Source organism: Hemitrygon akajei, chromosome 11 (assembly GCF_048418815.1).
Source record: "Hemitrygon akajei chromosome 11, sHemAka1.3, whole genome shotgun sequence".
Classification (NCBI taxonomy): Eukaryota; Metazoa; Chordata; class Chondrichthyes; order Myliobatiformes; family Dasyatidae; genus Hemitrygon; species Hemitrygon akajei.
Genome location: NC_133134.1, coordinates 68,088,526 through 68,114,562, shown reverse-complemented (window position 1 = coordinate 68,114,562; position 26,037 = coordinate 68,088,526). Strand labels below are relative to the sequence as shown.

Below are 26,037 nucleotides of genomic sequence, written 5' to 3'. Positions count from 1 at the left end.
ATCCAGCACATCTTCTTTCTTAATGTCTATACACTGAAGCATTTCAGTCCACTGTTAGTCATCTCCACAATTGCCAAGGTCCTTTTCACTGGTGAATACTGAAGCAAAGTATTAAGTAAGTACCTCAACCTCCACTACCTCCTCTGACTCCACACACGTTTCCACTCTCACTCCTGATTGGTCCTATTTTCACACAGCTCATCCTATTGCTCTTCAGATACCTGTAGAATGCCTTGGGGTTTTTCTTAATCCTGCTTGCCAAGGCCTTCTCATGGCCCCTTCTAGCTCTCCTAATTTCGATCCCGAGCTCCTTCCTGCCAGCCTTGTAATTTTCTAACAGTACCTAATTTCTTGAACCTTTTGCAATGTTTTTCTCTTGACTGGATTTTCTACACCATGTGTACACGGTTCTTGTGTACATGGTTCTTTTGCCCTACCATCCTTTCCCTGCCTCAATGGAACATACCTATGCAGAATGCCATGCGAATGTTCCCTGAACATTTGCCACATTTCTGCTGTGTATTTCCCTGAGAACATCTGCTCCCAATTTATGTTCCCAAGTTCCTGCCCAATAGCATCATATTTCCCTCGACCCCAATTCAATGTTTTCCCAAATTGTCTGTTCCTATCCCTCTCCAGCACTACGGTAAACAATATTAGTCTAACATTTGCTGTGTTTATTTCACTCAACTTTTCCATTACAAACAAATTCATCAAGTCTCCTTTTACAAGTCTAGTTGCAACATTACTGAGCAAGTGCAGTATCATACATTGTGCTGGATATTTTTCCTTATTTCAAAGCAATGAGAAAAAGCAGAGGGGAATTAGCCTGACAGAAAAAAAAACAACCTATGAAAATGGAAGAACTGAAGGCAGAGATTGAGTAAGAGCAGATAGAAACATAGAAGGTCCTTCTCCCCACAAAGCTCTGCTGAACGTGTTCTTACCTTAAAAATTACCTAGGGTTACCCATAGCCCTCTACTTTTCTAAACTCCATGTACCTATCCCAGAGTCTCTTAAAAGACCCTATTGTATCTGCCACTGTTGCCAACAGCCCATTCCACGCACTCACCACTCTCTGAGTAAAAAGAAACTTACCCCTGACATCTCCTCCCTACCTACTTCCAAGCACCTTAAAACTATGCCCATTTTGCTAGCAACATGCTAGCTATTTCAGTCCTGGGGGAAAAGCTTCTTACTATCCACACAATCAATATCTCTCATCATCTTGTACACCTCTATCAGGTCACCTCTCATTCTCGTCACTCCAAGGAGAAAAGGCCAAGTTCACTCAACCTATTCTCATAAGGCATGCTCCCCAATCCAGGCAACATCCTTGTAAATCTTCTCTGTACTCTTTCTATAGTTTCCACATCCTTCCTGTAGTGAGGTGACCAGAACTGAGCATAGTACTCCAAGTGGGGTCTGACCAGGGTCCAATATAGCTGCAACATTACCTCTTGGCAGCTAAACTCAATCCCATAATTGATGAAGGCCAATGCACCATATGCCTTCTTAACCACAGAGTCAAACTGCGCAGCAACTTTAACTGTCCTATGGACTCATCATTCTTAACCTACCAAAATGAACCACCTCACACTTATCTGGGTTGAACTCCATCTGCCACTTCTCTGCCCAGTTTTGCATCCTATTAATATCCCACTGTAACCTCTGACAGCCCTCGCACTATCCACAACACCCCCAACCTTTGTGTCATCAGCAAATTTACTAACCCATACTTCCACTTCCTCATCCAGGTCATTTATAAAAATCACAAAGAGTAGGGGTCCCAGAACAGATCCCAGAGAAACACCACTGGTCACCGATCTCCATGCAGAATATGACCCATCTACAACCACTCTTTGCCTTCTGTGGGCAAGCCAGTTCTGGATTCACAAAGCAATGTCCCCTTGGATCCCATGCCTCCTTACTTTCTTAATAAGCCTTGCATGGGGTACCTTATCAAATGCCTTGCTGAAATCCCTATACACTACATCTGCTGCTCTTCCTTCATCAATATGTTTAGTCACATCCTCAAAAAATTCAATCAGGTTCGTAAGGCACGACCTGCCTTTTACAAAGCCATGCTGACTATTCCTAATCATATTATGCCTCTCCAAATGTTCATAAATCCTGCCTCTCAGGATCTTTTTCATCAGCTTACCAACCACTGAAGTTAGACTCGCTGGTCTATAACTTCCTGGGCAATCTCTGCTCCCTTTCTTGAATAAGGGAACACATCCACAACCCTCCAATCCTCCAGAACCTCTCCCGTCCCCACTGATGATGCAAAGATGCCAGAGGCTCAGCAATCTCCTCCCTCGCTACCTACAGTAGCCTGGGGTACATCCTGTCCGATCCCAGTGAGTTATCCAACTTGATGCTTTCCAAAAGCTCCTTAATAACCTTTTCCTTAATATTTACCTGCTTAAGCTTTTCAGTCCACTGTCATTGTTACAATTGCCAAGATCCTTTTCCGTAGTGAATATTGAAGCAAAGTATTCATTAAGTACCTCTGCTATCTCCTCCAGTTCCATACACACTTTTCCACTGTCACACCTGATTGGTCCTATTCTCTCACATCTTATCCTCTTGTTCTTTGCATGCTTGTCAAATGCCTTGGAGTTTTCCCTGATCCTGTCCGCCAAGGCCTTTTCATGGACCCTTCTGGTTCTCCTAATTTCATTCTTAAGCTCATTCCTGCTAGGTTTATAATCTTCTAGATCTCTATCATTACCTAGTTTCTTGAACCTTCTGTAAGCTCTTATTTTCTTCTTGACTAGATTTACAACAGCCTTTGTACACCACAGCTCCTGTAACCCTACCATCGTTTCCATGTCTCATTGGAACGTACCTATGCAGAACCCCACACAAATATCCCCTGAACATTTGCCACATTTCTTCTGTACCTTTCTCTGAAAACATCTGTTTCTAATTTATGCTTCCAAGTTCCTGCCTGATAGTCTCATATTTCCCCTTACTCCATTTAAACACTTTCCTAACCTTTCTGTTCCTATCTCTCTCCAATTCTACAGCAAAGAGATAGAAGTGTGATCACTATCTTCAAAATTAGAGACCTGACACCTGACCAGGTTCACTTCCCAATACCAGATCAAGTACAGCCTCTCCTCTTGTAGGCTTATCTATATATTGTGTCAAGAAACCTTTCTGCACACCTAGCAAACTCTACCCCATCTAAACCCCTCACTCTAGGGAGATGCCAATTGATATTTAGGAAATTAAAATCTCCCACCACAACCACTCTGTTATTATTACACCTTTCCAGAATCTGTTCCCTATCTGCTCCTCAATGTCCCTGTTACTATTGGGTGGTCTATAAAAACACCCAGTAGAGTATTGACCCCTTCCTGTTTCTAACTTCCACCTACAAAGACTCCGTAGACAATTCCTCCATGTCTTCCTCCTTTCCTGCAGCTGAGACTCTATTTCTGATCAGCAGTGCCATGCTCCCACCTCTTTTGCCCCCCTCCCTGTGCTTTCTGAAACATCTCAAGCCTGGCACTTGAAGTAACCATTCCTGTCCCTGAACCATCCAGGTCTCTGTAATGGTCTCCACATCATATCTCCAAGTACTGATCCACGCTCCAAGCTCATCTGCTTTGTTCATAATACTCCTCGCGTTAAAATAGATGCATCTCAAACCTTCAGTCTGAATGCTTCCCTTCTCTGTCACCTGCCTATCCTCCCTCTCGCAGATGTTGCATTGTTAAAACTCTAAATGATTGAAGTTTGTTTGGTGTTATCTGACCGGTTAAAGCTAAAAAGTATCTGAAAGAATATACATCTATAAGTAGTATGGAGGAGCAACGAACAAGGTGAGATACAACCTCCATGAAGCTAAAGATGATGCTAAGAGACAGCACCAGGCCAAAGTGAAGTCCCTGACCAGCCATCAGCTTACAAGCTATAAAATGCAGTTGGGCAACATTGCAGACAACAGGCCTCCCTGATGAATGTAATGCAACACACACAAAATGCTGCAGGCCAGGCAGCATCCATAGAGAAGACTAAACAGTCGACATTTCGGGCCGATATCCTTCATTAGGACTGAGAAAAAAAGATGCAAATTCACAGTAAGAAGGTGGGAGGAGGGAAGAAGGTGATAGGCGAAACCGGAGGGGTAGGGGATGAAGTAGAGAGCTGGGAGGTCCATTGGTGAAGAGATAAAGGGCTGGAGGATGGGGAATCTGATAGGAGAGGACAGACCATTGAAGAAAGCGAAGAAGGAGGAACACCATAAGGAGATAAGGTATAGGTGACAAAAGGGAACTGGAATGAGGAATTACCAGAAGTTGAAGAAATTGATGTTCCTGCCATCAGGTTGGAGGCTACCCACACGGAATATGATGTGCTGCTCCATCAGTCTGAATATGGCCTCATGTGGCAACAGAGGAGGCCATGGACTGAAATGTCAGAATGAAAATGGGAAGTAGAATTGAAAAGGGTGGCTACCAGGAGATTCCAATTTTTCTGGCAGACAGAACGTACATCCTTGGCAAAGCAGTCTCCCAATCTACGTCAGGTTTCACTTATATACAAGAGGCCACACCAGAAGCACCAGACACAGTAGGTGACCCCACAGACTCATAGGTGAAGTGTTGTTGCACAAGGAAGGACTGTTAGGGCCCCTGGATGGTAGTGAGGGAGGAGGTGTAGGGGCAGGTGCAGCACCTGTTCTGCTTGCAGGGGTAAGTGTCAGGAGGGACATGTTCGGCACAACTTTGTGGACCGAAGGGCCTGTATTGCGCTGCAGGTTTTCTATGTTCTATGAGGGAGATCAGCAGGGAAGGATGAGTGGAAAAGGGAGTCACTTAGGGAGCGATCCCTGTGGAAAGCAGGAGGGGGGTGGGGGCAAGATGTGCTTGGTGGTGGGATCCAGTTGGAGATGGCAAAAGTTACACAGAATTATGTGCTAAATACAGAGGCTAGTGGGGTGGTAGGTGAGGGCAAGAGGAACCCTATCCCTGATGCGGCAATGGGACAAGGGCAGACATGGGCAAAATGGAAGAGATGCAGGTGAGGGCGGCATTGACGGTGGAAGGAAGGCAAGTTCCTTTCTTTGGAGGAGGAGGAGGACACCTCATTCGTTCTCAAATGAAAAGCCTCATCCTGAGAGCAGATACAGCAGACTAAGAGAATGGGATTACATTTTTTACAAGTGACAGGGTGGGAAAAGGTAGTCCAGAAGCTGTGGGATTACAAAGGGTATCAATAGATAGACTATCTCGAGAGATTGAGAAAGGGGAGGGAGGTGTCAGAAATGGCCCTGATAAATTTGAGGGCAGGGTGGAAGTTGGAAGCAAAGTTGATGAAGTCGACGAGTCAGTATGGGTGGAGGAAGCAGCTGTGTGCTTTGGATTTCCAGCATCTGTGTTTGTTAATGCATTCTATACACATTTTGAATAGAAGAGAATTTGTATGTCATTTCAACCAATCCACCACCCCTCCCCCCCCCCCCCATAACCTCCAGTGCACCAAAATCCAAACTCACCGTTGCAGACACAAGATTAGTCTTCCAGAAAGTGAATCCATGAAAAGCATCTGGCATGGATGTTGTCCTTGGCGATATCCTTAGACTCTGTGCAGATCAGCTGCCTGGGGTATTTGCAGGCATTTTAACCTCTCCCTGCTCCAAACTGTGGTTCCCACCTGTTTTAAGAAGACCACTATCATCCTGGTAACATGATAACTCACCAACACAGCTACAGCACAGTAACTCTAACATCTATCATCATGAAGTGCTTTGAGAAGCTGTTCACATCACACATTAACTCCAGCTTCCAGACAATCTCGATCCACTACAATCCACCTACTACCAAAACAGGTCTACAGCAGATGCCAACTCCCTCCCAGACATTAATCTATGGAGCATCTGGACAGTAAAGACACCGATGTCAGACTACTGTTTATCCACTACAGCTCCCTCTTTAATACTTTAATAACAAGCAAAGTCATCACCAAACTCCAGCCTCCTTCAAAAAATGGATCCTCGACTTCCTGACCAACAGAGCACTATCAGTAAGGATAGACAGAACAACTCTGCCACAATTATTTTAAACACAAGGCTGCCTCATCAGCTCCCTACTCTACTCCCTGTACATCAATAACTTTCTGATTAGATTCTACATTAGGGGTTCCCAACCTGGGATCCACAAAGCCCTGCTTAATGCTATTAAAAAATGTTGGGAACCCTTGTTCTATATGTTTGCAAATAATACTAATGTAGTGAGCTGTATCTCAAAGAACAATGAGTCAGAGTACAGGAAAGAGAAAGAAACTTCAGTGACATGGTGTCGTGACAACAACCTTCTCTCAATGTCAGTGGAACGACAGAGCTGGTCATTGACTTCGGGAAGGAGGCTGTGCACGTGCGCCTGTCATCATCAACAGTGTTGAGGTTGAGAGCTTCAAGACTCTATGAGTGAACATCACCAACGGCCTGTCCTGTCCTGTAAGACAGCTCACCAGTGTCTCTACTTCCTCAAGAGGCTGAAGACATTTGGCATGTCTCCTTTGATCCTTAACAATGTTTATCAATGCAGCACAGAAAGCATCCTAGCTGAACTTAAGGACGCAAGAACATAGAACTAGAAGCAGGAGTCAGAAATGGACCACTCAGCCTGTTCTCCCATTCAATGGCTGATCTGGTTGTGGACTCAGCTCCACCTACCTGTTTTCTCCATAAAACTTAATTCCCCTGCCACGCAAAACTCTATCTAACTGTGTCTTAAATATACTTAATGAGGTAGTCACTACTGCTTTCCTGGGCAGAGAATTTGACAGATTCATAATTCCCTGGTAAAAGCAGTTCCTCTTCATCTTCGTCCTAAATCTATTCCCCGAATATTGAGGCTATATCCCCACGTACTAGTCTCACCTATCAGTGGAATCAACTTTCCTGCCTCTACCTTAGCAACACGCACAAAATGCTGGAGGAACTCAGCAGGCCAGGCAGCATCTATGGAAAAGAGTACAATCGACATTTCAGGCTGAGACCCTTCGGCAGGACTTGAGAAAAAATGCTGAGGCGTAGATTTAAAAAGTGAGTGGAGGAGGAAGAGAGAAACACCAGGCGATAAGTGAAACCCGGAGGGGGAAGGATGAAGTGAAGAGCTAAGAAGTTGATTGGTGAAAGAGACAGACGGCTATGAAAGAAAGTAAAAGGGGGAGGAACACCAGAGGGAGGTGATGGTTGGCAAGGAGATGAGGTGAAGGACAGAAAAGGAGATGGGAAATGGAGGAGGAGGGGTTTGGGGGGGGATTTGAGGGGCATTCCTGCCTACCTACATCTGTGACACCTCACACACTCGATCTTTTCATGGATTTCAAGTTCCCTGGCCCCCCTCATCTTATTTTTTCCTCTGGAAGTCCAGTCCCTATACACCCCCAACCCCCACCAGGAAGTCCTCAAAGCTCTCAATATTTTTCTGGACACCAGACCCAACCAGTTCCCCTCCACCAGCACTCTGTCTGGCGGAACCTGTCCTCAATCTAAATAATTTTCCCTTTGGCTCCTCCCACTTCCTTCAAACAAAAAGGGTAGCCATGGGCACTCACATGGGTCCCAGCTATGCCTGCCTGTTTGTCGGCTATGTGGAACAGTCCATGTTCCAATCCTACACTAGTGACCATCCCACACTTTTCTATGCTACATCCATGACTACATTGGTGCTGCTTTCTGCACCCATGCTGAACTCATCAACTTCATCCAATTTGCCTCAAACTTCCTGGCCTCAAATTTATCTGGTCCATTTCCGACACCTCTCTCCCCTTTCTCAATCTCACTGTCTCTATCTCCAGAGATAGCTTATCCTCCGATGTCTATTACAAAACCAGAGACTCTCACAGCTACCTGGACTACAGCTCATCCCACCCAGTTACTTGTAAAAAACACCATCCCCTCCTCTCAATTCCTCCGCCTCTGCCACGTCTGCTTTCAGGATGAGGCCTTCCATTCTACAACAAGGAAGATTTCCTCCTTTTTCAAAGAAAGGGGTTTCCCTTCCTCTGCCATCAATGCTGCACTCAACGGCATCTCTTCCATTTCACGCACGTCTGCTTTTACCCCATCCTCCCACCAACCTACCAAGGATAGGGCTCCTCTCATCCTCACCTAGCACCCGTCCAGCCTCCACGTCCAGCACATAATTCTCTGAAACCTGTGCCCTCTCCAACAGGATTCCACCACCAAGTACATCTTTCCCTCCTCTCAACTTTCTACTTTCTACAGGGATTGCTCCCTACGTAACTCCCTTGTCCGTTCGTTCCTCCCCACTGATCTCCCTTCTGCAAGTGCACCCTTCTGCCCCTACACCTCCTCCCTCACTACCATTCAGGGCCTTAAACAGACCTTCCAGGTGAGGGGACTCTTCACCTGTGAGTCTGTTGGGATCAAATACTGTGTCTGGTGCTCTCAGCATGGCCACCTGTATATCGGTGAGACCCAACGTAGACTGGGAGACCACTTCACCGAGTATCTACACTCTGTCTGCCACAACAAGTGGGATCTTCCAGCGGCCACAGATTTCAATTCCACTTCCCATTTCCATTCTGATATGCCCATCCATGGCCTCCTCCACAGTCGGGATAAGGCCACACTTGGGTTAGAGGAACAACACCTTATTTTCTATTTGGATAGCCTCGAACCTGACGGCATGAACTTCGATTTCTCAAACTTCCCAAACTTCCGGTAATGACCCTCCCCCCCCGCCCTCCTTCACCATTTCTCATCCCCTTTTCCCTCTCTCACCTCATCACCTTGCCCACCCATCGCCTCCCTCTGGTGCTCCTCCTGCGCCTCCCCCTTTTTTTTCTTCCATGGCCTTCTGTCTCTCTCACCAATCAACTTCCCAGCTCTTTGCTTCATTCCTCCCCCTCCAGGTTTCACATATCACCTGGTTGTTCTCTCTCCCCTCCCCCCATCTTTTAAATCTACTCCTCAGCTTTTGTTTCTCCAGTCTTGCCAAAGGGTTTTGGCCTGAAACATCGACTGTACTTTTCTCCATAGATGCTGCCTGGCCTGCTGAGTTCCACTAGCATCTGCCTCTATCTTATCTATCTCTTCCTTAATTTCATGTTTCTATAAGATCCCCTCTCATTCTTCTTCATTTCAGTGAGTATAGTCCCAGGCGACTCGATCTCTCCTCACAGGTTAGCCCCTCATCTCCAGGATCAATCTGCTGAACATCCTCTGCATTGCCTCCAAAGCTGGCATTGCATTCCTCCAGATACGGCCTCACCAGTATTCTGTATAGGTGAAGCATCACCCCCCTGTTCTTAAATTCAATCCTTCTAGCAATGAAGGCCAACATTTATTTGCATTTTGGATTACCTGTTGCACCTCAGAACAACCTTCTGTGATTCATGCACAAGCACTCCCAGGTCCCTCCGCACAACAACATGTTGCAATCTTGCACCATTTAAATATTAATCTGATCTTCTTTTTCCTTGTTGTACTCTAAATGCCAGATCCTTACCCACTCGCTTAATCTACCTATATCATTCTGCAGACTCTCCATTTGCTCTGCGTAATTTGCTTTTCACTCAATTTAGTGTCATCAGCAAATTTTGATAACTGCACTCAGCCTCCTCTTCCAAGCCGTGAATGCACGTTTTGAAGAGTTGTCGGCCCACACCAATACCTACGGCACCATGCTCGCCAACTAGAGAAACACCCATCAGACCATAAGACATAGGAGACCATTCAGTGCATCAAGTCCACTCTGCCATTTCATCATGGCTGATCCCCAACCCCACACACCTGCCCTCTCACCATATCCCTCGATGCTCCGACCAATCAGGAATCTATCAACTTCCACTTTAATTATACCCACGGACTTGGCCTCAACTGCAGTCTGTGGCAGAGCATTCCACAGATTCACCACTCTCTGGCTTAAAAATTCCCCCTTATCTCTGTTCTAAAAAGTCACACCTGAATTTTGAGGCTGTGCCTTTAGTTCTGGACACCCCCACCAGAGGAAACATCCTCTCCTCATCCACCTTATCAACATTCAGTAGGTTTCAATGAGATCCCCACGCATTCTTCTAAATTCCAGTGAGTGCAGGCCCAAAGCTTTCAAATGCTCCTCGTATATTAATCCTTTCGTTCCCAGAATCGTCCTTGTGAACCTCCATTGGACTCTCCCTAATGATAACACACCCTTTCTGAGATAAGGGGCCCAAAACTGTTGACAATACTCCAAGTGTGGACTTGGCATCAAAGGTTATGGGGAGAAGGCCGGGAAGGAGGAGATTAAAAAGAAGGATCAGCCATGACTGAACGGTGGAGAGACTCGCTGGGCCAGATGGCCTAATTCTGCTCCTTTGTCTTACGGTCTATTCATGGGTGCAGGCCCATTCATCACACAAAATGCTGGAGGAACTCATCAGGCCAGACATCTATGGAAAAAAGTAAACAGTCGAAACTTCAGGTCGAGACCCTTCATTCAGATTTCCAGTGTCTGCAGATTTTCTCATGTTTGTGAAACATCCATTCATCCCAACTCTCTGCCTTCTATTAGTTAACCAATACTCTTTCTATGCCAAAACATCACCCCCAACTCTATGCATCCTTAGCTTACAGATAAGTTTTTTATGCAGCACCTTATCAAATGCCTTCTGGAAATCTACATATACAACACCTGGATGCACAATAGCTTGCTGTGGCAAATGCTCTGCAAGAAACTGCAGATTTGTGGACATCACGAAAACCTGCCTTCCATCTTTCGGCTCTGTCTATGCTTCTCATTGACTCAGTAAAGCAGCCAGCATAATAAAGAAGCCACCCACCAGAAACACTCTCTCTTTTCCCCCTCCCATCGGGCAGAAGACACAAAAATCTGAAAGCACGTATCACCAAGCCGAAGGCCGGCTTCTACCTCCATGTTACATTATTGTTTGATAAGACTATTAAATGGTTCCCTAGTACAGTAAGACGGACTGTTGACCCCACTCGTTATCAGCTTGCATCTTATTGCTTACCTGCAGCTGGTACTCTTTATTCTGCATTGTGCTTCGTCACAGCACTGTGTAATGACCTGATACACATGAACAGTACTTTTACACTTTTTACTGCATCTTGGTACATGTGATAATAATAAACCATTTCCAATTCTAGAAGAAATGGTAGCACAGCCAGCAAACTTGTGAGCAAATTGCACATGAGTGAGGCACCAAAAGGGGATCCTGCATTTCACTGCAACGTACATTAGAGAGGCAGGAATCGTCGTACTGTGGGTTCCACATCTCAGCCAGCTTGTACAGGTGCAAGATCAGAGGAGGATTGGTGTAACTGATAGAGGAATCCAGATGTGGGGCATTGTGAAAAACTTCAGAAATGATCCTATCGAACAGACAACTATCTATTTGCTGTTGTGAGAAAATAGATTAAATCTGTCGGAAGGATAACTCGAAAGTGGACCGTAGCACTCAGGAGCAAGAGAAATGAAAAGAGGAAATGTAATGCTGTAATTGAAGTGGATTTGATAATTAGGAAGGAGATAATTTTTTTGAAAGGAACATATAACACTATATTGGATGTTGCCCAACTATCTGTGGTAGAGCAGCACTGCAGTTAAAACACAGAATTATTGATCTGAATACGTAAAATTTATATTCTACTACATGGGTTCTGGAATTGAAATTCAAATAACTAAAAAAAAATTGGATTTTTAAAAATGTGCAAAATCTGTAATGCTGTCCATGAAACTACAGGATTGTAGTTTGCGAAGAGTAAGGATTTCAGGTTATATACTGAATATCTGATATTAAACTGAACCATTGAAAATCCATAAGACCACAAGACCCAGCAGCAGAATTAGGTCATCTGGCCGACGAAATCTGCTCCGCCATTCCATCATGGCTGATTTATTTTCCTCCCCCAACTCCATTCTCCCTTAACCTTTGACATCCTGACTAATCAAGAACCTATCAACTTCTGTTTTAAAAATACCCAATGACTTGGCCTCAAAAGCCATCTGTGGCAATAAATTACACAGATTCACCACCCTCTGGCCAAAGAAATTCCTCATCTCTATTCTAAAAGGAACGTCCTTTCATTTTAAGGATGTGCTCTCTAGTCCTAGATTCCTCCATTATAGGCAACATCCTCTCCATGTCAACTCTATCTGGACCTTTCAATTTTCAAAGGGTTTCACTGAGATCCCTCTCATTCTTCTAAACTCCAAGTGAGTACAGGCCCTAAGCCAACAAACGCTCCTCTTGTGAAAATCCTTTCGTTCCCAGTGTCATTCTCATTAACCTCCTTTCCAACGCCAGCATATCCTTTCTTAGGTAAGAAGCCCAAAACTGGTCACAATACTGTAAGTGCAGTCTGACCAAATGCCTTATTAAGCCTGCACATTACATCCTTACTTTTATACTCTAGTCCTCTCAAAATGAATACTAACATTGCATTTGCCTTTCTTATGACGGACTCAACCTGCAATTAACCTTTAGGGCTCTTTGTACCAAGTTCCTTTGTACCTCCGATTTCTGAATTCTTTTCCCATTTAGAAAATAGTCTACACCTTTATTCCTTCCACCAAAGTACATGACCATACACTTCCCTACACTGTATTCATCTGCTACATCTTTGGCCATTCTCCTAAACTGCAGACTCCCTGCTTTCTCAACGCTACCTGCCCCTCCATCTATCTTTGGTCTGCAAACCTGGCCACATATCCAAATCACTGACATATAATGTGAAAAGAAGCAGTCCCAACACCAACCTCTGTGGAACACCATGAGTCACTGGCAGCCAAACAGAAAAAGACCCCTTTTCTTCCCACTCTTTGCCTTCTGCCAGTCAACCAGTCCACATTTATATTTTTCTTGTTACACCATGGGCCCTTATCTTGTTAAGCAGCCTCATGAACAGCATCTTGTCACAGGCCTATGAAAATCCAACTAAACAACACCCATGACTCTCTTTCGTCTATCCTGCTGCTTATTTCCTCAAAGATTTGTCAAGTAAGATTTCCCATTAAGGAAACCATGCTGACTTTGGCCTATTTTATCATGTGCCACCAAGTACCCCAAAGTATCATCCTTAATGATGGAGCCTAACATCTTGCCAACCACAACATCAGGCTAACTGGCCAATAATTTATAGTCTTTTGCCTCCCTCACTCTTAAAGAGTGGAGTGACACTTGTAATACTGCAGGACTGGAAATACTGCAGAACCATTCCAGAATCTATTTGATTGTACAAAAATCAATACCAATGCTTCCACAGCTACCTCTTTCAGAACTCTGCGGTGTAGTCCATCTGGTCCAGGTGACTTATCTACCTTCAGACCTTTCAGCTTCCCATGCACCTTGTCCTTAGGAATAGTGATTGCACCCACTTCTGTTCCCTGACACTCTCAAATTTCTGGCATATGGCTGGTATCTTACAGTGAAGACTGACGCAATATACTTAACAGTCTGGTCTGCCTAAATGTGATTCTGGACCCATTAGGATGTGGATCACTCCTGATTCTCCTCTGAAACTGACATAAAGCCACTTCAGGCCCACAGAGGGTCAGCTAACTAAAAGCCTGAACATCCCATGAATACATGCATAGGGCAGTTCAGGCTAGCCTGTTCTGGGAGGAAGAATTAGGATCAAACAAATGTCATCCATATTACAACCAACAACATAAGGGGAAAATAGGCAAGAAATCTAGCCTGGAGAGTGCCACGAGGCAGGAACTAACAAAGCAACATGCAAAAATCTATCATCTCTGGACAGACAATTGAATATTCAGGAGGCAAGCACATGGCTGAAGTGGTACAGTGAAAAAAAGGATTCCTTCTGTACGACTCTTTCACCAGTACTGGGTCAGAATATGCTAAGACAGTCTCCATGTGAACCAAATTGGCATCAGGTGCACAGAACAGTACAACACACAGAACAAGCCTTTCAGCCCACTATATCCGTACTGAACACGATGTAAAATTAAGTTAAATCATTTCTCTCTGCACATGATGTGTATCCCTCCATTCCCTGCATATTCATGTCTCTAGAAGCCACTACCATATCTGCTTCCATCATGACTTCGGGCACCTACACGTACGTATCTTCTTTAAACTTTCGCCCTCTCACCCTAGATGTATTTCATGATATTTGTTACATCTACCCTGGGGAAAACCCTGACCCTATCTATGCATCTCATTGTCTTACGAGCTTCTTCCAGGTGTTCCTTCAGCTTCCGGTTTGTGTTGAAAGGAAGGGCTGAGGATGAAGTAGTAAAGGGCTCAAATAAAGAGAATAATCATAGAAAAATCACATATCAGCTTTCCATATCCAGGCCAGCCCAAAAAGCAGTATCATTTTAATGTTAATCCAAGCTTGTAGCTACCAGTATGGAGCAAGCTTGTTAAATATAGTCATTATATTTAAATTTAGATAGCTACATGTACACAGAAAGTAAGGGATCTACAACAAAATTTTGTAGATCCACATTAAATACAGATTTCTAATCAGTAAGCCCCCCCCCCCTTTGACCATTACCCACTGAGCTCATTTTTAATACAACCTACCACCTTGCCTTGGATCCCATGGGCTAATTTCCTGATCATCTGCCATGTAGCACAATGTCAAAAGCCATATTACAATCATGTGCACCTCCATCACTGAATTTCTGAAGAGGTAACAAAGAGGGTGAATCATTAATCAGACAGAACCTTCCCTTTAAAAAAAATTCCTGATTAACCTGTGCTACTTCACAGCTGCTGCCTAGACCCTTTAAACAATTCCCAAAGCAGTCTTAAATTCTTGCCGGTTTCTTAAATCCATCCATAAACTCTGCACAGCCTGCTTTCTCTCAATATATCTCCTTGTTACTTGATAATTTCCTCCTCATTTAACCCTGTTCCTCCATCCCCCCCTCTTGATTAACATGGTCTCAGAATTTTTTCCAATGTTCTCCAATAATTTTTTCACCACTAGCTATCTTGTTTATTTATTTCTCTCTTTTAAAATGACAATACTATATTAGCAGTCTTCTGGTGCTCTGGTTACAGAGCCCTTAATCTGGAAGGGCTACAAGCTGATCAGTTCTGCAACTTTTCATCTTGCTTTCCTTAAGAGTATTTCATCCAGGCCTGACAACATATTTCTTTTTAAAGAACTGGCCCCCTTAAAATATTATTTCTCTATGTTTACCATTTCTAATATTTCATATTCTCTTCAGTGTCAATGTTCTTTAATGGAAACAGGCATAAAGTATTCTTTTTAGAACTCTATATATGCTTTGATCCAGACTCTGGTTGGCCACAGTTCCTAATTTTTACTAACCCTTCCCGTATTTAAAGAACACCTTGGCATTTTCCTAGATTTGACCTGCGAATATTTTTTCAAGAATCTTCTGTGCTTTCCTAATAAATAGCTAAACCAAAGCAAAGTATATAAATCACAGGGGCAGCATGGTAGCGTAGTGGTTTGCACAACGCTTTACAGTACAGGCGATGTGGTTAATTCCCGTCACGGCTTGTAAGGAGTTTGTATCTTCGCCGTGTGGGTTCCCTCTGGTTTCCTTCCGCAGTCAAGACGTGCCAGTTGGTAGGTTAATTGGTCATTGAAAACGGTCCCATGATCAGGCGAGAATCAGACTAGGGGACTGCTGGGCAGCGCGGCTTGTGGGGCTGGAAGGGCCTATTCCTTCTTGTGTCTGAATAATAAATAAATCAATCAGAGGAAAAACAAATCAACTGAACCAGGAGAAAGAAATAAGAAGTACACCTTTAAAATAACTAAAATAGGTTAAAATGTGAGACACTGACCACGCAGTATAAAGAAAGGATTGAATGGGATACAGGGTAATGATATAACAGGTATTGCAGAGGCACTGCCCCTACACAGTCAAAACTGGGAACTGAATTCAGGCTACACAACTGGGTGGAAAGATAGGAAAACTGATAGATGGAGAAAAGCAATGACTGAGGATTAAATATCACAGCTCTGAAACAGCATGGTTGAAGAAAGTAGATAACAGAGACTTTACCAGTCGTTAAAAAATTGGATGTGATTTGGAAGGCTCCAATACCAAGATTGGCGGAACATATACGGTGCCTATAAAAAGTATTCACGCGCCCCCTCCCCCGGATGTTTTCATGTTTTATTTTTACAACATTGAATCACAATGGATTTAATTTGGCTTTTTTGGACATTGATCAACAGGAAAGATTCTTTCATGCAAAAGTAAAAACAGATCCCTACAAAGTGATTTTAATTAATTACAAATATAAAACACAAAATAATTGATTGCATAAGTATTCCCCTCCTTCAAGTCAGTTTTCAAGTCAACTTTGGCAGCAATTACATCCTCCAGTCTGTGTGGATAGGTCTCTATCAGCTTTGTACAGCTGTACTGGAATTTTTCCCCATTCTTCTTTACAAATAAAGGTTCCTTGACATTGTTATAGCCAAAGGTGGTAATGGGGACAAGTTCCCACTATCTATTAAACGCTCCCAATGGCGTGCATCTCAAATAGCCTCTGACAACCAAGTCCGCCTCCTGGCCTTAGCTACTAAGCCCGGCAGAACTGTTTTTACTGATAGAAGGGGCAAAGGTGGGTTACAGGCACCTTGAAACCAGTCACTTTGGGCAGATGGGGCTTGTCGGCTGTGGTTGGTAGCTCATCGAGGAGAAGGAAAACTCTTGATCTCAAACCTCCACTGCCTTGTGCCAAACCCACTCATGGGGAAGGCTTCAGGAGTAAATCCCGAGGGAAAAACCCAGAGCTGGAGTCCCTAAGGCAGTCCTACGCTGACTGGCAAATCCTGTAATGCTGTTGGTACCAAGGTGTATCAGTCTCTGCCCTTAATTGGGTTCGTCAGATGCATAGAAAGGGGGAGCTTGCTACACGAGCAACAGCTTGCTCTCCATATCGTACTGTCCAGGCTTGTGTATCCAGACAGCTAGGATGCAATAGCCATGGTCAACCTTGACTGACAGAGGCCCTCACCTCACCTCACCACAAAACTGCTCAAGTTCTGTCAGATTGCTTGGGGTCGTGAATGAACAACCCTTTTTAAGTCCAGCTACAAATTCTCAATTGGATTGAGGTCTGGACTCTGATTTGGCCACCCCAGGACATTAACTTTGTTGTTTTTAGGACATTCTTGTGTAGATTTGGCTTTATGCTTCGGGTCATTGTCTTGGTAGAAAATAAGTCTTCTCCCAAGTCATACACAGTTCTCTTACAGACTGCATCAGGTTTTCCTCCAGGATTTCCCTGTATTTTGCTGCTAAGAAGCTCAATTTTGATCATCAGACCATAGAACCTTCTTCAAGCTGACTTCAGAGTCTCCCCATGCCTTCTGGCAAACTCTAGCCGAGATTTCATGTGAGTTTTTTTTCCATCAGTGGCTTTCTCTTTGCTACTTTCCCATAAAGCTGTGACTGGTGAAGCACCCGGGCAACAGTTGTTGTATGCACAGTCTCTCCCATCTGAAGCTTGTAACTCCTCCAGAGTTGTCATAGGTCTCTTGGTGGCTCCCTCATTAGTCCCCTGCTTACGTGGTCACTCAGTTTTTGAGGACGGCCCACTCTAGGCAGATTTACAGCTGTGCCATATTCTTTCCATTCTTTGATGATTGACTTAACTGTACTCCAAGGGATATTCAGTGATTTGGAAATTTTCTTGTATCCATCTCCTGACATGCTTTTCAATATCCTTTTCGCAGAGTTGCTTGGAGTGTTCTTTTGTCTTCATGATGTAGTTTTTGCCAGGATACTGACTCTCCAACAGTTGGACCTTCCAGATACAGGTGTATTTTTACCACAGTCAATTGAAACTCCATGTAACTAATTATGTGACTTCTAATACAAATTTGGTGTGTCATATTAAAGGGGGTGATACTTATGCAATTAATTTAGATAACTTTGTAGTGATTTGCTTTCACTTTGACACAAAAGAGAATTTTCTGTTGATCAGTGTCAAAAAAGCCAAATTACATTCACTGTGATTCAATGTTGTAAAACTATAAAACATGAAAACTTCTGAGAGGGGGGTTGAATACTTTTTGTTGGCACTGTAAATGCAGAGATTAGACAAACATAAAGAGAAAGGTTTAAAGTTTAAACGAGTGATAACTTTCATACAGATTGAGACAAATACACCAGCTCAGGTCTTTTCCTGAAAGCATTCTAACTCATGTTCTCGAGGGTATTCAGCAACAATTAGTCCTAGAAACTGAACATTGGATTTATTAAGGAGTAATAAACCAGAGATTTGGCTAATAGTATAGTTAAACAGTATTGCTTTTGAAAGGGAAAAATTACAAATAACTCTCATCTTTCTAAACTTCTGGAAGAATTTCTTTGTGGAGAAGACGACTCCCTGATAAACTGGAAAAAAAATGTTAATGAGCAAATTTACAAGATCATCAGGAAGTATTAAAAAATATATAACACTTAAAACTGGTAAGAAGGAAAAACTCTATTTTCCAAATAAAAACCAGTCATGGGCAACTAATGAGAAAAGGAACAAAATAAAGCTGAAGGAAAATCTACAATTAATGCAAATGCTGCAATGATTGCTCTTGTGTATCTATCCCAGTTCCAAAGTGTAACTGATAATAACATCAACAATAAAGGAGTATTAAATGGATATTACAATCAAAATATCCTTACAATTTTGTTGAAAAGGGTAGTCATGAGCAAAATGTACCATCTTCAAAGTGGATCATGTTGACATTGAAATGGAACCAAAGCAATTACAGTTGTGCCAAGTAATTACTTGTTTAAGTATTTACAACAGGGGAAGATGACAGCATGCTAGGCATCTCAAGTAATATTGAATCAGGGATGGGGACAAAAATAAAGAAATAAAGTCACAATAATTAGGAAAATAATGGCTCTAATGAGTGCCAAGTCCCATTTTTCCCACTGTTTTGAAGGAAATGGGTGAGGAAGTTGTGGATGTCCTACTGTATTGTCATATGTGGAATATTATTTATCTATTTGGAGATGCACTGCAGAACAGGTCCTTGCAGAAACCAGCAACCCACTGCTCTAACCCGAGCCTAATCACAGGATAGCTTACAACCTACTAACCAGTACATCTTTGGACTGCGGGAGGAAACCAGGGCATCCAGAGGAAGCAGTTTATTTGCTCTCCCACACATTCAAACTCCTTGCAGACAGCTCCAGTGTCGAACTCTGTACTGTGATGCCTGAGCTACTCCTTGGTGTCAGCATTTCCGAGGATCTCACCTGGTCCCTGAGCTCCTCCATCCTGATCAAAAAGCTGCAACAGCGCCTTTATTTCCTGCGGAGCATAAAGAAAGCTCATCTCTGTCCCAGGATACTTAACGGACTTTTACATCTGTACCATCGAGAGCACACTCACCAACTGCATCTCAGTGTGGTATAGCAATTGTCCCATATCGGACCGCAAAGCACTCCAGCGTGTGGTGAAAACTGCCCAGCGGACTGTCGGCACCCAATTGCCCAACATTGAGAACATCTACCATAAACACTGCCTGGACAGGGCGAAAAGCATTATCAAGGATGCATCTCAACCTAACCATGGACTTTTTATTCTCCTCCCATCCGGTAGGCGCTACAGGAGCCTCCGCTCCCGCATCAACAGGCACAGGAAGAGCTTCTTCCCTGAGGCTGTGACCCTGCTGACCCTCACATCACAGCGTTAAGCAGTATTGCACCCATATTGTACTGTCTCAGTACTTTTATATCCGTATGCTGTAGTACTTACTTTTTATACACAGTTATTTTGTAAATAACACTATTCTTTGCATTTCTGGTTAGATGCTAACTGCATTTCATTGGCTTTGTATCTGTACTCAGCACAATGACAATAAAGTTGAATCTAATCTAATAATAGTGCCATGCTAACTGGGATGATACCGTGGTGTGTAAATTGTTTCACAAGGCCTTAGTTATTCAGTATATTTATATATTCAAAGTGCAGACCCATGAGTAGAGTGGATTAAATTGATCAATTGGATGGATAAAATGTAGTTTAAAAGTCCTAAGCAGGTCAGGATGTTTGTCAAAAGGTGAGACCGCTTGAAAGAGTGGGCAGGATAAAAGCAGGTATGTGGTGTCGGGTCACAGACTGGCCGTGGTCTCATTAATGGGAGAACTGCAGGAGGCTCAAAGTACTCTCTGCCTGTTCCTATGATTAATCACTGGATTTTGAGAGCAAAATACTTTCCAAATTCCTTTGAAAGTTACCACTGATTTTTTTTTCCAGCATCCTTTAAGACAATGAACTGCAAGTCATAATAATTTATGGATTTGCAGGTATCTTGACCGATTATTTCCAGGGTAACAGCTGAGTACAAGGTTAGGCTTGGCACCACATTATTGTGGGAAAGAAATTCTCGTTCTTCATGTTGTGTACGCACGTATTGGATGAGGAAAGAACTGGGCTTCGTTGTGGCGCAGTGTGATCGGATAGTCAGTGTTTTGAGGGTTCTCATGGTAAGCTGTGTTTGAGTGATGTCAAGGAAATGGGTTGGGCTACCCTGCAATGCCCATGAACGTCAAAAATTCTCCATGTATCAGGCTGCACATCAGCAGAGCTAGTAGAGCTGTGAACACTGAAAACCTAGCCTCAATCCTGACTTCTGACACTGTCTGTGTGGAGTCTGCACGTTCTTTCTATGACCATGTGACTTTTGGCTTCCTCCCATTCCAAATACTTGCAGATCGGCCAGTTATTTGGCCACCACAAATTGCCCCTACTATGTAGGTGGGTGATTGAATCAGCTGGTGGTGGTTGTTGATGAGAATATGAGGTAAAGAAAGGATTATTGTAGAATTAATGTAAATGGATGATCAATTGTTGGGGTAGACTCAGTGGGCAGGAGGCCTGCATAATTATTATGCACATGATATTCTCTCACCTTTGATTCTTTGGTGAATTAGTTATATCTGTGTTATTTTAGTTCAAGATACTTCTGGTCACGGAAACAGTTCCGCAGCCACATAGTTTGCAGAAAACAATCTGACCGACTCTGGTCTCTCCAAATTCTGACAAGAAAATCTGCAGATGCTGGAAATCTAAGCAACACAAACAAAATGCTGGAAGAACTCACCAGGCCAGGCAGCATCCATGTAAAAGAGTAATCAGTCCTGATGAAGGGTCTTGGCCCGAAACATCAATTGTTTAACTCTTCCATCGATACTGCCTGACCTGCTGAATTCCTCCAGCATTCTGTGTCTCCAAATTCTGAATGGTTTTCTAAATGTGTGTCACCGATAACACCAGAGGTTGATTAATCATGCGGTGGGGGGGGGGGGGTGGGCAATAATTTAACTTTTTAGTTTCACTGAGAGAGTAGGTAGAAACGTTGTCTCCACAGCATCTTTAAAGTCTTGATAGTCATTATTTTATAGACATAATCAGATTCCAACAGTTATTGTGAACCATAGAAGTGAAAGAACTAAAGTGTTTTACATTTGATCTTGTGATAGCTCACATCTCAAATCCACTTGTAACATTTAATTTGAAGAATCATTTGCATGCAAGTTAGCAGAAAAAAACCTTAAAGGCTCACAAACTGTGGTGGCGGGGGGGAGATGAGATTCACTGATTTGTTCCCCTTTGAACACTTGTTTACCAGTTATGGAGAACAATGACTGCATGAGAATCAAGGATCATCCCGTTTGGTAAAAGATTCTGCTTTCTATCCAACAGAACAACTTCCGCAGCATCGTGGCAGGAAAGGAACCGTCCACTCTTCAGGATGAAAGAAACATCGACAATCCCTTTTCTCCCACAGATGCTGTACGATCCGTTTTTCCTCCTGATTCTGGTATGTGCCTGTTCTCTTTCTCATTAGCTGTGGCTCACAACTGTAGATATGTGAGGAACCAAAGACAATGACATTGGGGGTCACATGGTCAGTCACCAGAAATATATTCAACATTACTCACCTCAACTCTTGAATTAAAGATATACAATTAAAGAATACAGTTGAAAATTCTTGGGTGTTCAAAACTAGAAAGCCCAGCCACCATTAACAGAATCCAGCCATTAATAATTTTCTAGAAAAATAGCAAAGATAACCATAATACATTTTGTTCTGTCTCCATGGTGATATGTCTCCAAGGAAATCTCAAATAGATTCAGGCAGAGAAAGGGGCAATTATGGGTATGCAGGTTTTCTACTAAAGACTAGTGTCGATTGGTTAGGGATACAAGGACCTGGCAGATAACCACATACTAAGGGAAACAGAAGATATTCTATATTCAACCACATTGGACCATCCAGGACTGTTCTTTTGATTTTCTTCACTTTTTGTTTTTTCCTAGAATTGTAACATGGAAGCAGGCTAATTTTTCACGCAGTACTTCTAGGACCTGGAATTTAATGAAAATGGATAAGGGATTAAGCTATGCGTTGCTGCTCTATTTGATCTCTATCAGAAGGACAATTCCAGACATGGACATGATTTAAACAACTTTCTGTGCTATTGTTAAGGAAGTACTACACTGTCAATGCAGGCATCTCCCAGTTTAAAAAAAATGCTAAACTGAAACACTATCTGTTCAGGTGGAAGTGAAATATTGAATATATGATTAAAGTGGGCAGCAGAGTAACTTGTAGCATCATGACCAACATCTAATTGTCCACAAGAATCATTATAACATTGTTATTTGCAGGATAGGTGAAAATTGGCCGCTGTATTTGACTGTGGAATACGGACTTCAGAGGAATCTACTGATGCCCATGGAACGGAATTATCAGGACAAGGATTTTTTCACATTTCCAAATGAACTCAAAGTGAATTATTTTGAGTTCATTTAACAAATTATTTCTGTAGTTCTGTGACTTTAATGTAGGTTTAACATTATAATCAAACCCCTTACCATCAGACAGCATTTGGACAAGAACTGTTAGAATGGGAAACAGCTTTTTCCTCCAAGCTGTGTGACTACTGAACTCTCTGTCACCACACAGGTCTCATAATGCATGAAGTGCCCGAGTGCCAGGAGCATTGTACTGTTTACTTTTTAACTTGAGTCCTTTGGGCACCTTATTCGTGGTAACGTTACTGTGTTATGCATGTGAGTTATATGTACCTTCATCAGGAGGAACTTCGGAGGTTTCATTTGGCGGTATATATGTGCAGTCGAATGACAATAAACTGAACTTGAACGAGGTTAGGATGGTTCTTCTTTGTCTCGGGGTAGGAATAGGAACATGAAAGTAGGACTTCACTGACTCTCTCTCTCTACAGTCTCTTGGACACTCACTGGCTTGGACCACATTTAATTAATGGCCAGTCATTGCCTCCAAATCACCAGTCCTTCCCTACTTGTGACTGGAATGTGAGAATAGAATGTGACTTGCTTTTTTTGTGAAAAACAGAGAAAAGAAAGTCTGTTGCAAAAGAAAGAGAATTAACATTTCAGGTCAATAACCTTTCAGAGATGAAACCTCCAGTATTTTCCAGGTTTGTTTTAAGTTGGTGGAGTTTCATAAATTGCAGATGGTGCAAGTGAGAAAACAACCTGCCATTCAATTCAAATGGTTAGATGGAAGGAGCATGCACCTTGCATTGGACAGCTTGAGTTTTCAACCTTAGAACCAACTTGATGAACGTAGAATTAGCAAATTACTTCACCGCTTGCCTGGTTAAAGGTTAAAAAAATCATTTGTACCTGTGACCACATCAGACCTTACAAAGCATTCATCATCAAATGGAGATTTCTGTTGGAAATGTGGTCACTGTGGTGACACTAGAAACCTGTCAACACTAAGCTCCCATAAACAACAACATGACAAACAGGCCATCTGTTATAGTGATACAGTTTGGAGCATAAATTTCAGCCAGGGCACCGTGAGAATTCTTCTGCAATATATTTGCTAATATCATTTATATTTACTATCATGAAAGATAAGCAGTATTGCATTCCCTCAATACTCACACTGTTCTGTTTAAAAGCCCGGAGCAGGACTTGAACCCCCAACCTTCTGACTGAAAGTAGTGCTATCACCACCTTTCAACCATTGAGCTTTACTATTCAGAGTACTAACCAAGTAAATTCATGTCGACATGCAGCCAGGACACCACATATTTATAACCTGTAGTAAACTGTTACCCTGTTGAACTCCATCACCTAATTTAACAGGAGAGACACAGGGATTCCCCCCTCCCGACCCCACACCGAGTGACGCAGATAAAGCCCAGAGTGTGTAGTAGCCTGCTGGTAACATGTAGCCCTTATATTTCAGTCAGGTTAGCAATTATAAAACCTCGGTTCCGAATGTAACTGTACACGCAAACATAATTATAATGATTCTTTATATTGAATCCTCCCTCCTGATCTCTGCCAATGCCTCTCAAAGCAGGCAGCCTTGCACTTAAAGTCAGTTTTTAAAAAAAATCCGGGGGCTACAATTTGCATTGCCAGTGCTCCAGATACTATCCTGTTCGAGCCTTCTGTAATAGGGACTGCAACAGCAGTCAGCCAAAGGGCCTCTCCTCTTTTCCAAGACACGCCAGAGAGAGAGGGAGAGAGAGAGGGAATAAGAGAGAAAAGCAATGCAGAGGAAAAAATGTAAAGACAAGTCGACTTACATAGGATGTTGCTTCTTCAGTTTCTGAAAAGATTTCTCCCTACAACAGTACTTTTCCCTCCTCCTCTTAAAATATATTAGAGTTTGCAATTGAAAATATCAGAGACTAAAATGCTCAGCTGATCCTGTCCAGTCTCCCTGCTGCAGAAAGAAATCGAACATCCAAAGCATGCGTTAGACACGAAAACCAGCTACCACTGGCCACTTCGGATCTGAGCTATACGACGCCGATCTGAACCAGGATCGAGTCCTATCTTCCCCAACATTACAACCCCCTCGCCACCCCCACAGTTCCGCCTCCTCCCGCTCACTAGATCAAGTCAGACACATTAATTCACAACAATCCTTTGCCCTCGTGTAGGTGCTTTGTATTTTTTTTTGTTGCGGGTACTGTTAATAGCTTGCAAGATTTACCTGCAGTCATTTTCTGCTTCCCGGGTCTTCTTTATCTGCTCCACGGGGAATATGTGTGTGAGAGAGGGAGGGGGGGGAGGCGGGGTGGTGGGGGTGGGGTAGACTCCAAAAAATACAATCTAGATCCTTCAGAAATCCAGAGAGGGGAAAAATGCAGAATTTTTATTAACTCTTCATTCTTTCTGCGCAATCTCAGCAGCCATGTTGTTCCAACTCACGAGAGAGAGAGCGAGAGTGAAAACAATTAAAGACCACTGGCATCTAAATGGATGGGTACTCATCTCCGAAGTCCACCCAGTACAATTGTTTTTTTTTCACATGGCTAAATCCTAGGTTTCTCGCAGCTGGGCAGGGGAGGGAGGTCCTTGTGAAGAGGTACTTCCCCTCGTCAGGTAGACTCCGGCAGTTGTCGTGTTGTGTTGGGGATATAGGAAGCGAAGAGGAGATCACGTCAGGACCTGCTCCAGAAGCTGATGACCAGCTCTCCATCCTAATGAGTACTCTTTCTTAATGAATTATGGATGTTTTAATTAGAAGTGTAAAGCCTGTTAGATGAATTCATCGTTCATCCACAATAACTACATTTGTTTAAAATGCTAATAGGTACCCATAAGCACAGAGAAAAGGGAGATTTATTTTGAGGGGCAAATTTGTATCATCCTGTCACATTTTCTAAAAATGGCACATTCTGTTCAGTGTGGAAACTAATGATTGTTTTAGAGGCATATCCAGTTACTCACGTGCAACATTCCTGTTCCAAAGCAGGATTCCGTTAGATCAAACACATCATTCCTATTCACTCTTGTACAATTAAAGAAGACTATAGTGTCTTTCTATTCATTCCTATCAGGCATATTTGAAATGGGCAATGCATTTCATTTTATTCCTAAAATATAGAAGTTATGGATGAATTATCCTCCCATTTACCCACATTACATATTTCAAGCAGAGCAATACAGCCCAAGCACCAAGCTGATGATATTCCAGTGTTGTAATGAGGAAGCAGATAATGGTGTCTTTCAACTGAGATGTTATACTGAGATCCTGGCTGCTCTCA

The 26,037-nt window shown here is 42.9% G+C and overlaps 1 protein-coding gene across 7 annotated transcripts in view; it reads right to left on the bottom strand.

Moving 5' to 3' along the window:
- rai1 (retinoic acid induced 1) overlaps positions 1-25,458 on the bottom strand; it is a 102,572-nt gene extending 77,114 nt beyond the window's left edge. For 3 of the 7 annotated variants that reach the window (XM_073061003.1, XM_073060998.1, XM_073061004.1), the window contains exons 1-2: positions 24,981-25,458; positions 5,514-5,671 (exon numbers count right to left, since the gene is read on the bottom strand). The gene's annotated coding sequence lies outside the window, so the exon portion shown is untranslated. Of the gene's footprint in view, positions 1-5,513; positions 5,672-19,224; positions 19,280-24,567; positions 24,718-24,980 lie in introns of those variants that run through there. The other 4 variants (XM_073061002.1, XM_073060999.1, XM_073061000.1 and 1 more) reach the window with 4 other exon arrangements.
- Between the last annotated feature and the right edge of the window lie 579 nt (positions 25,459-26,037).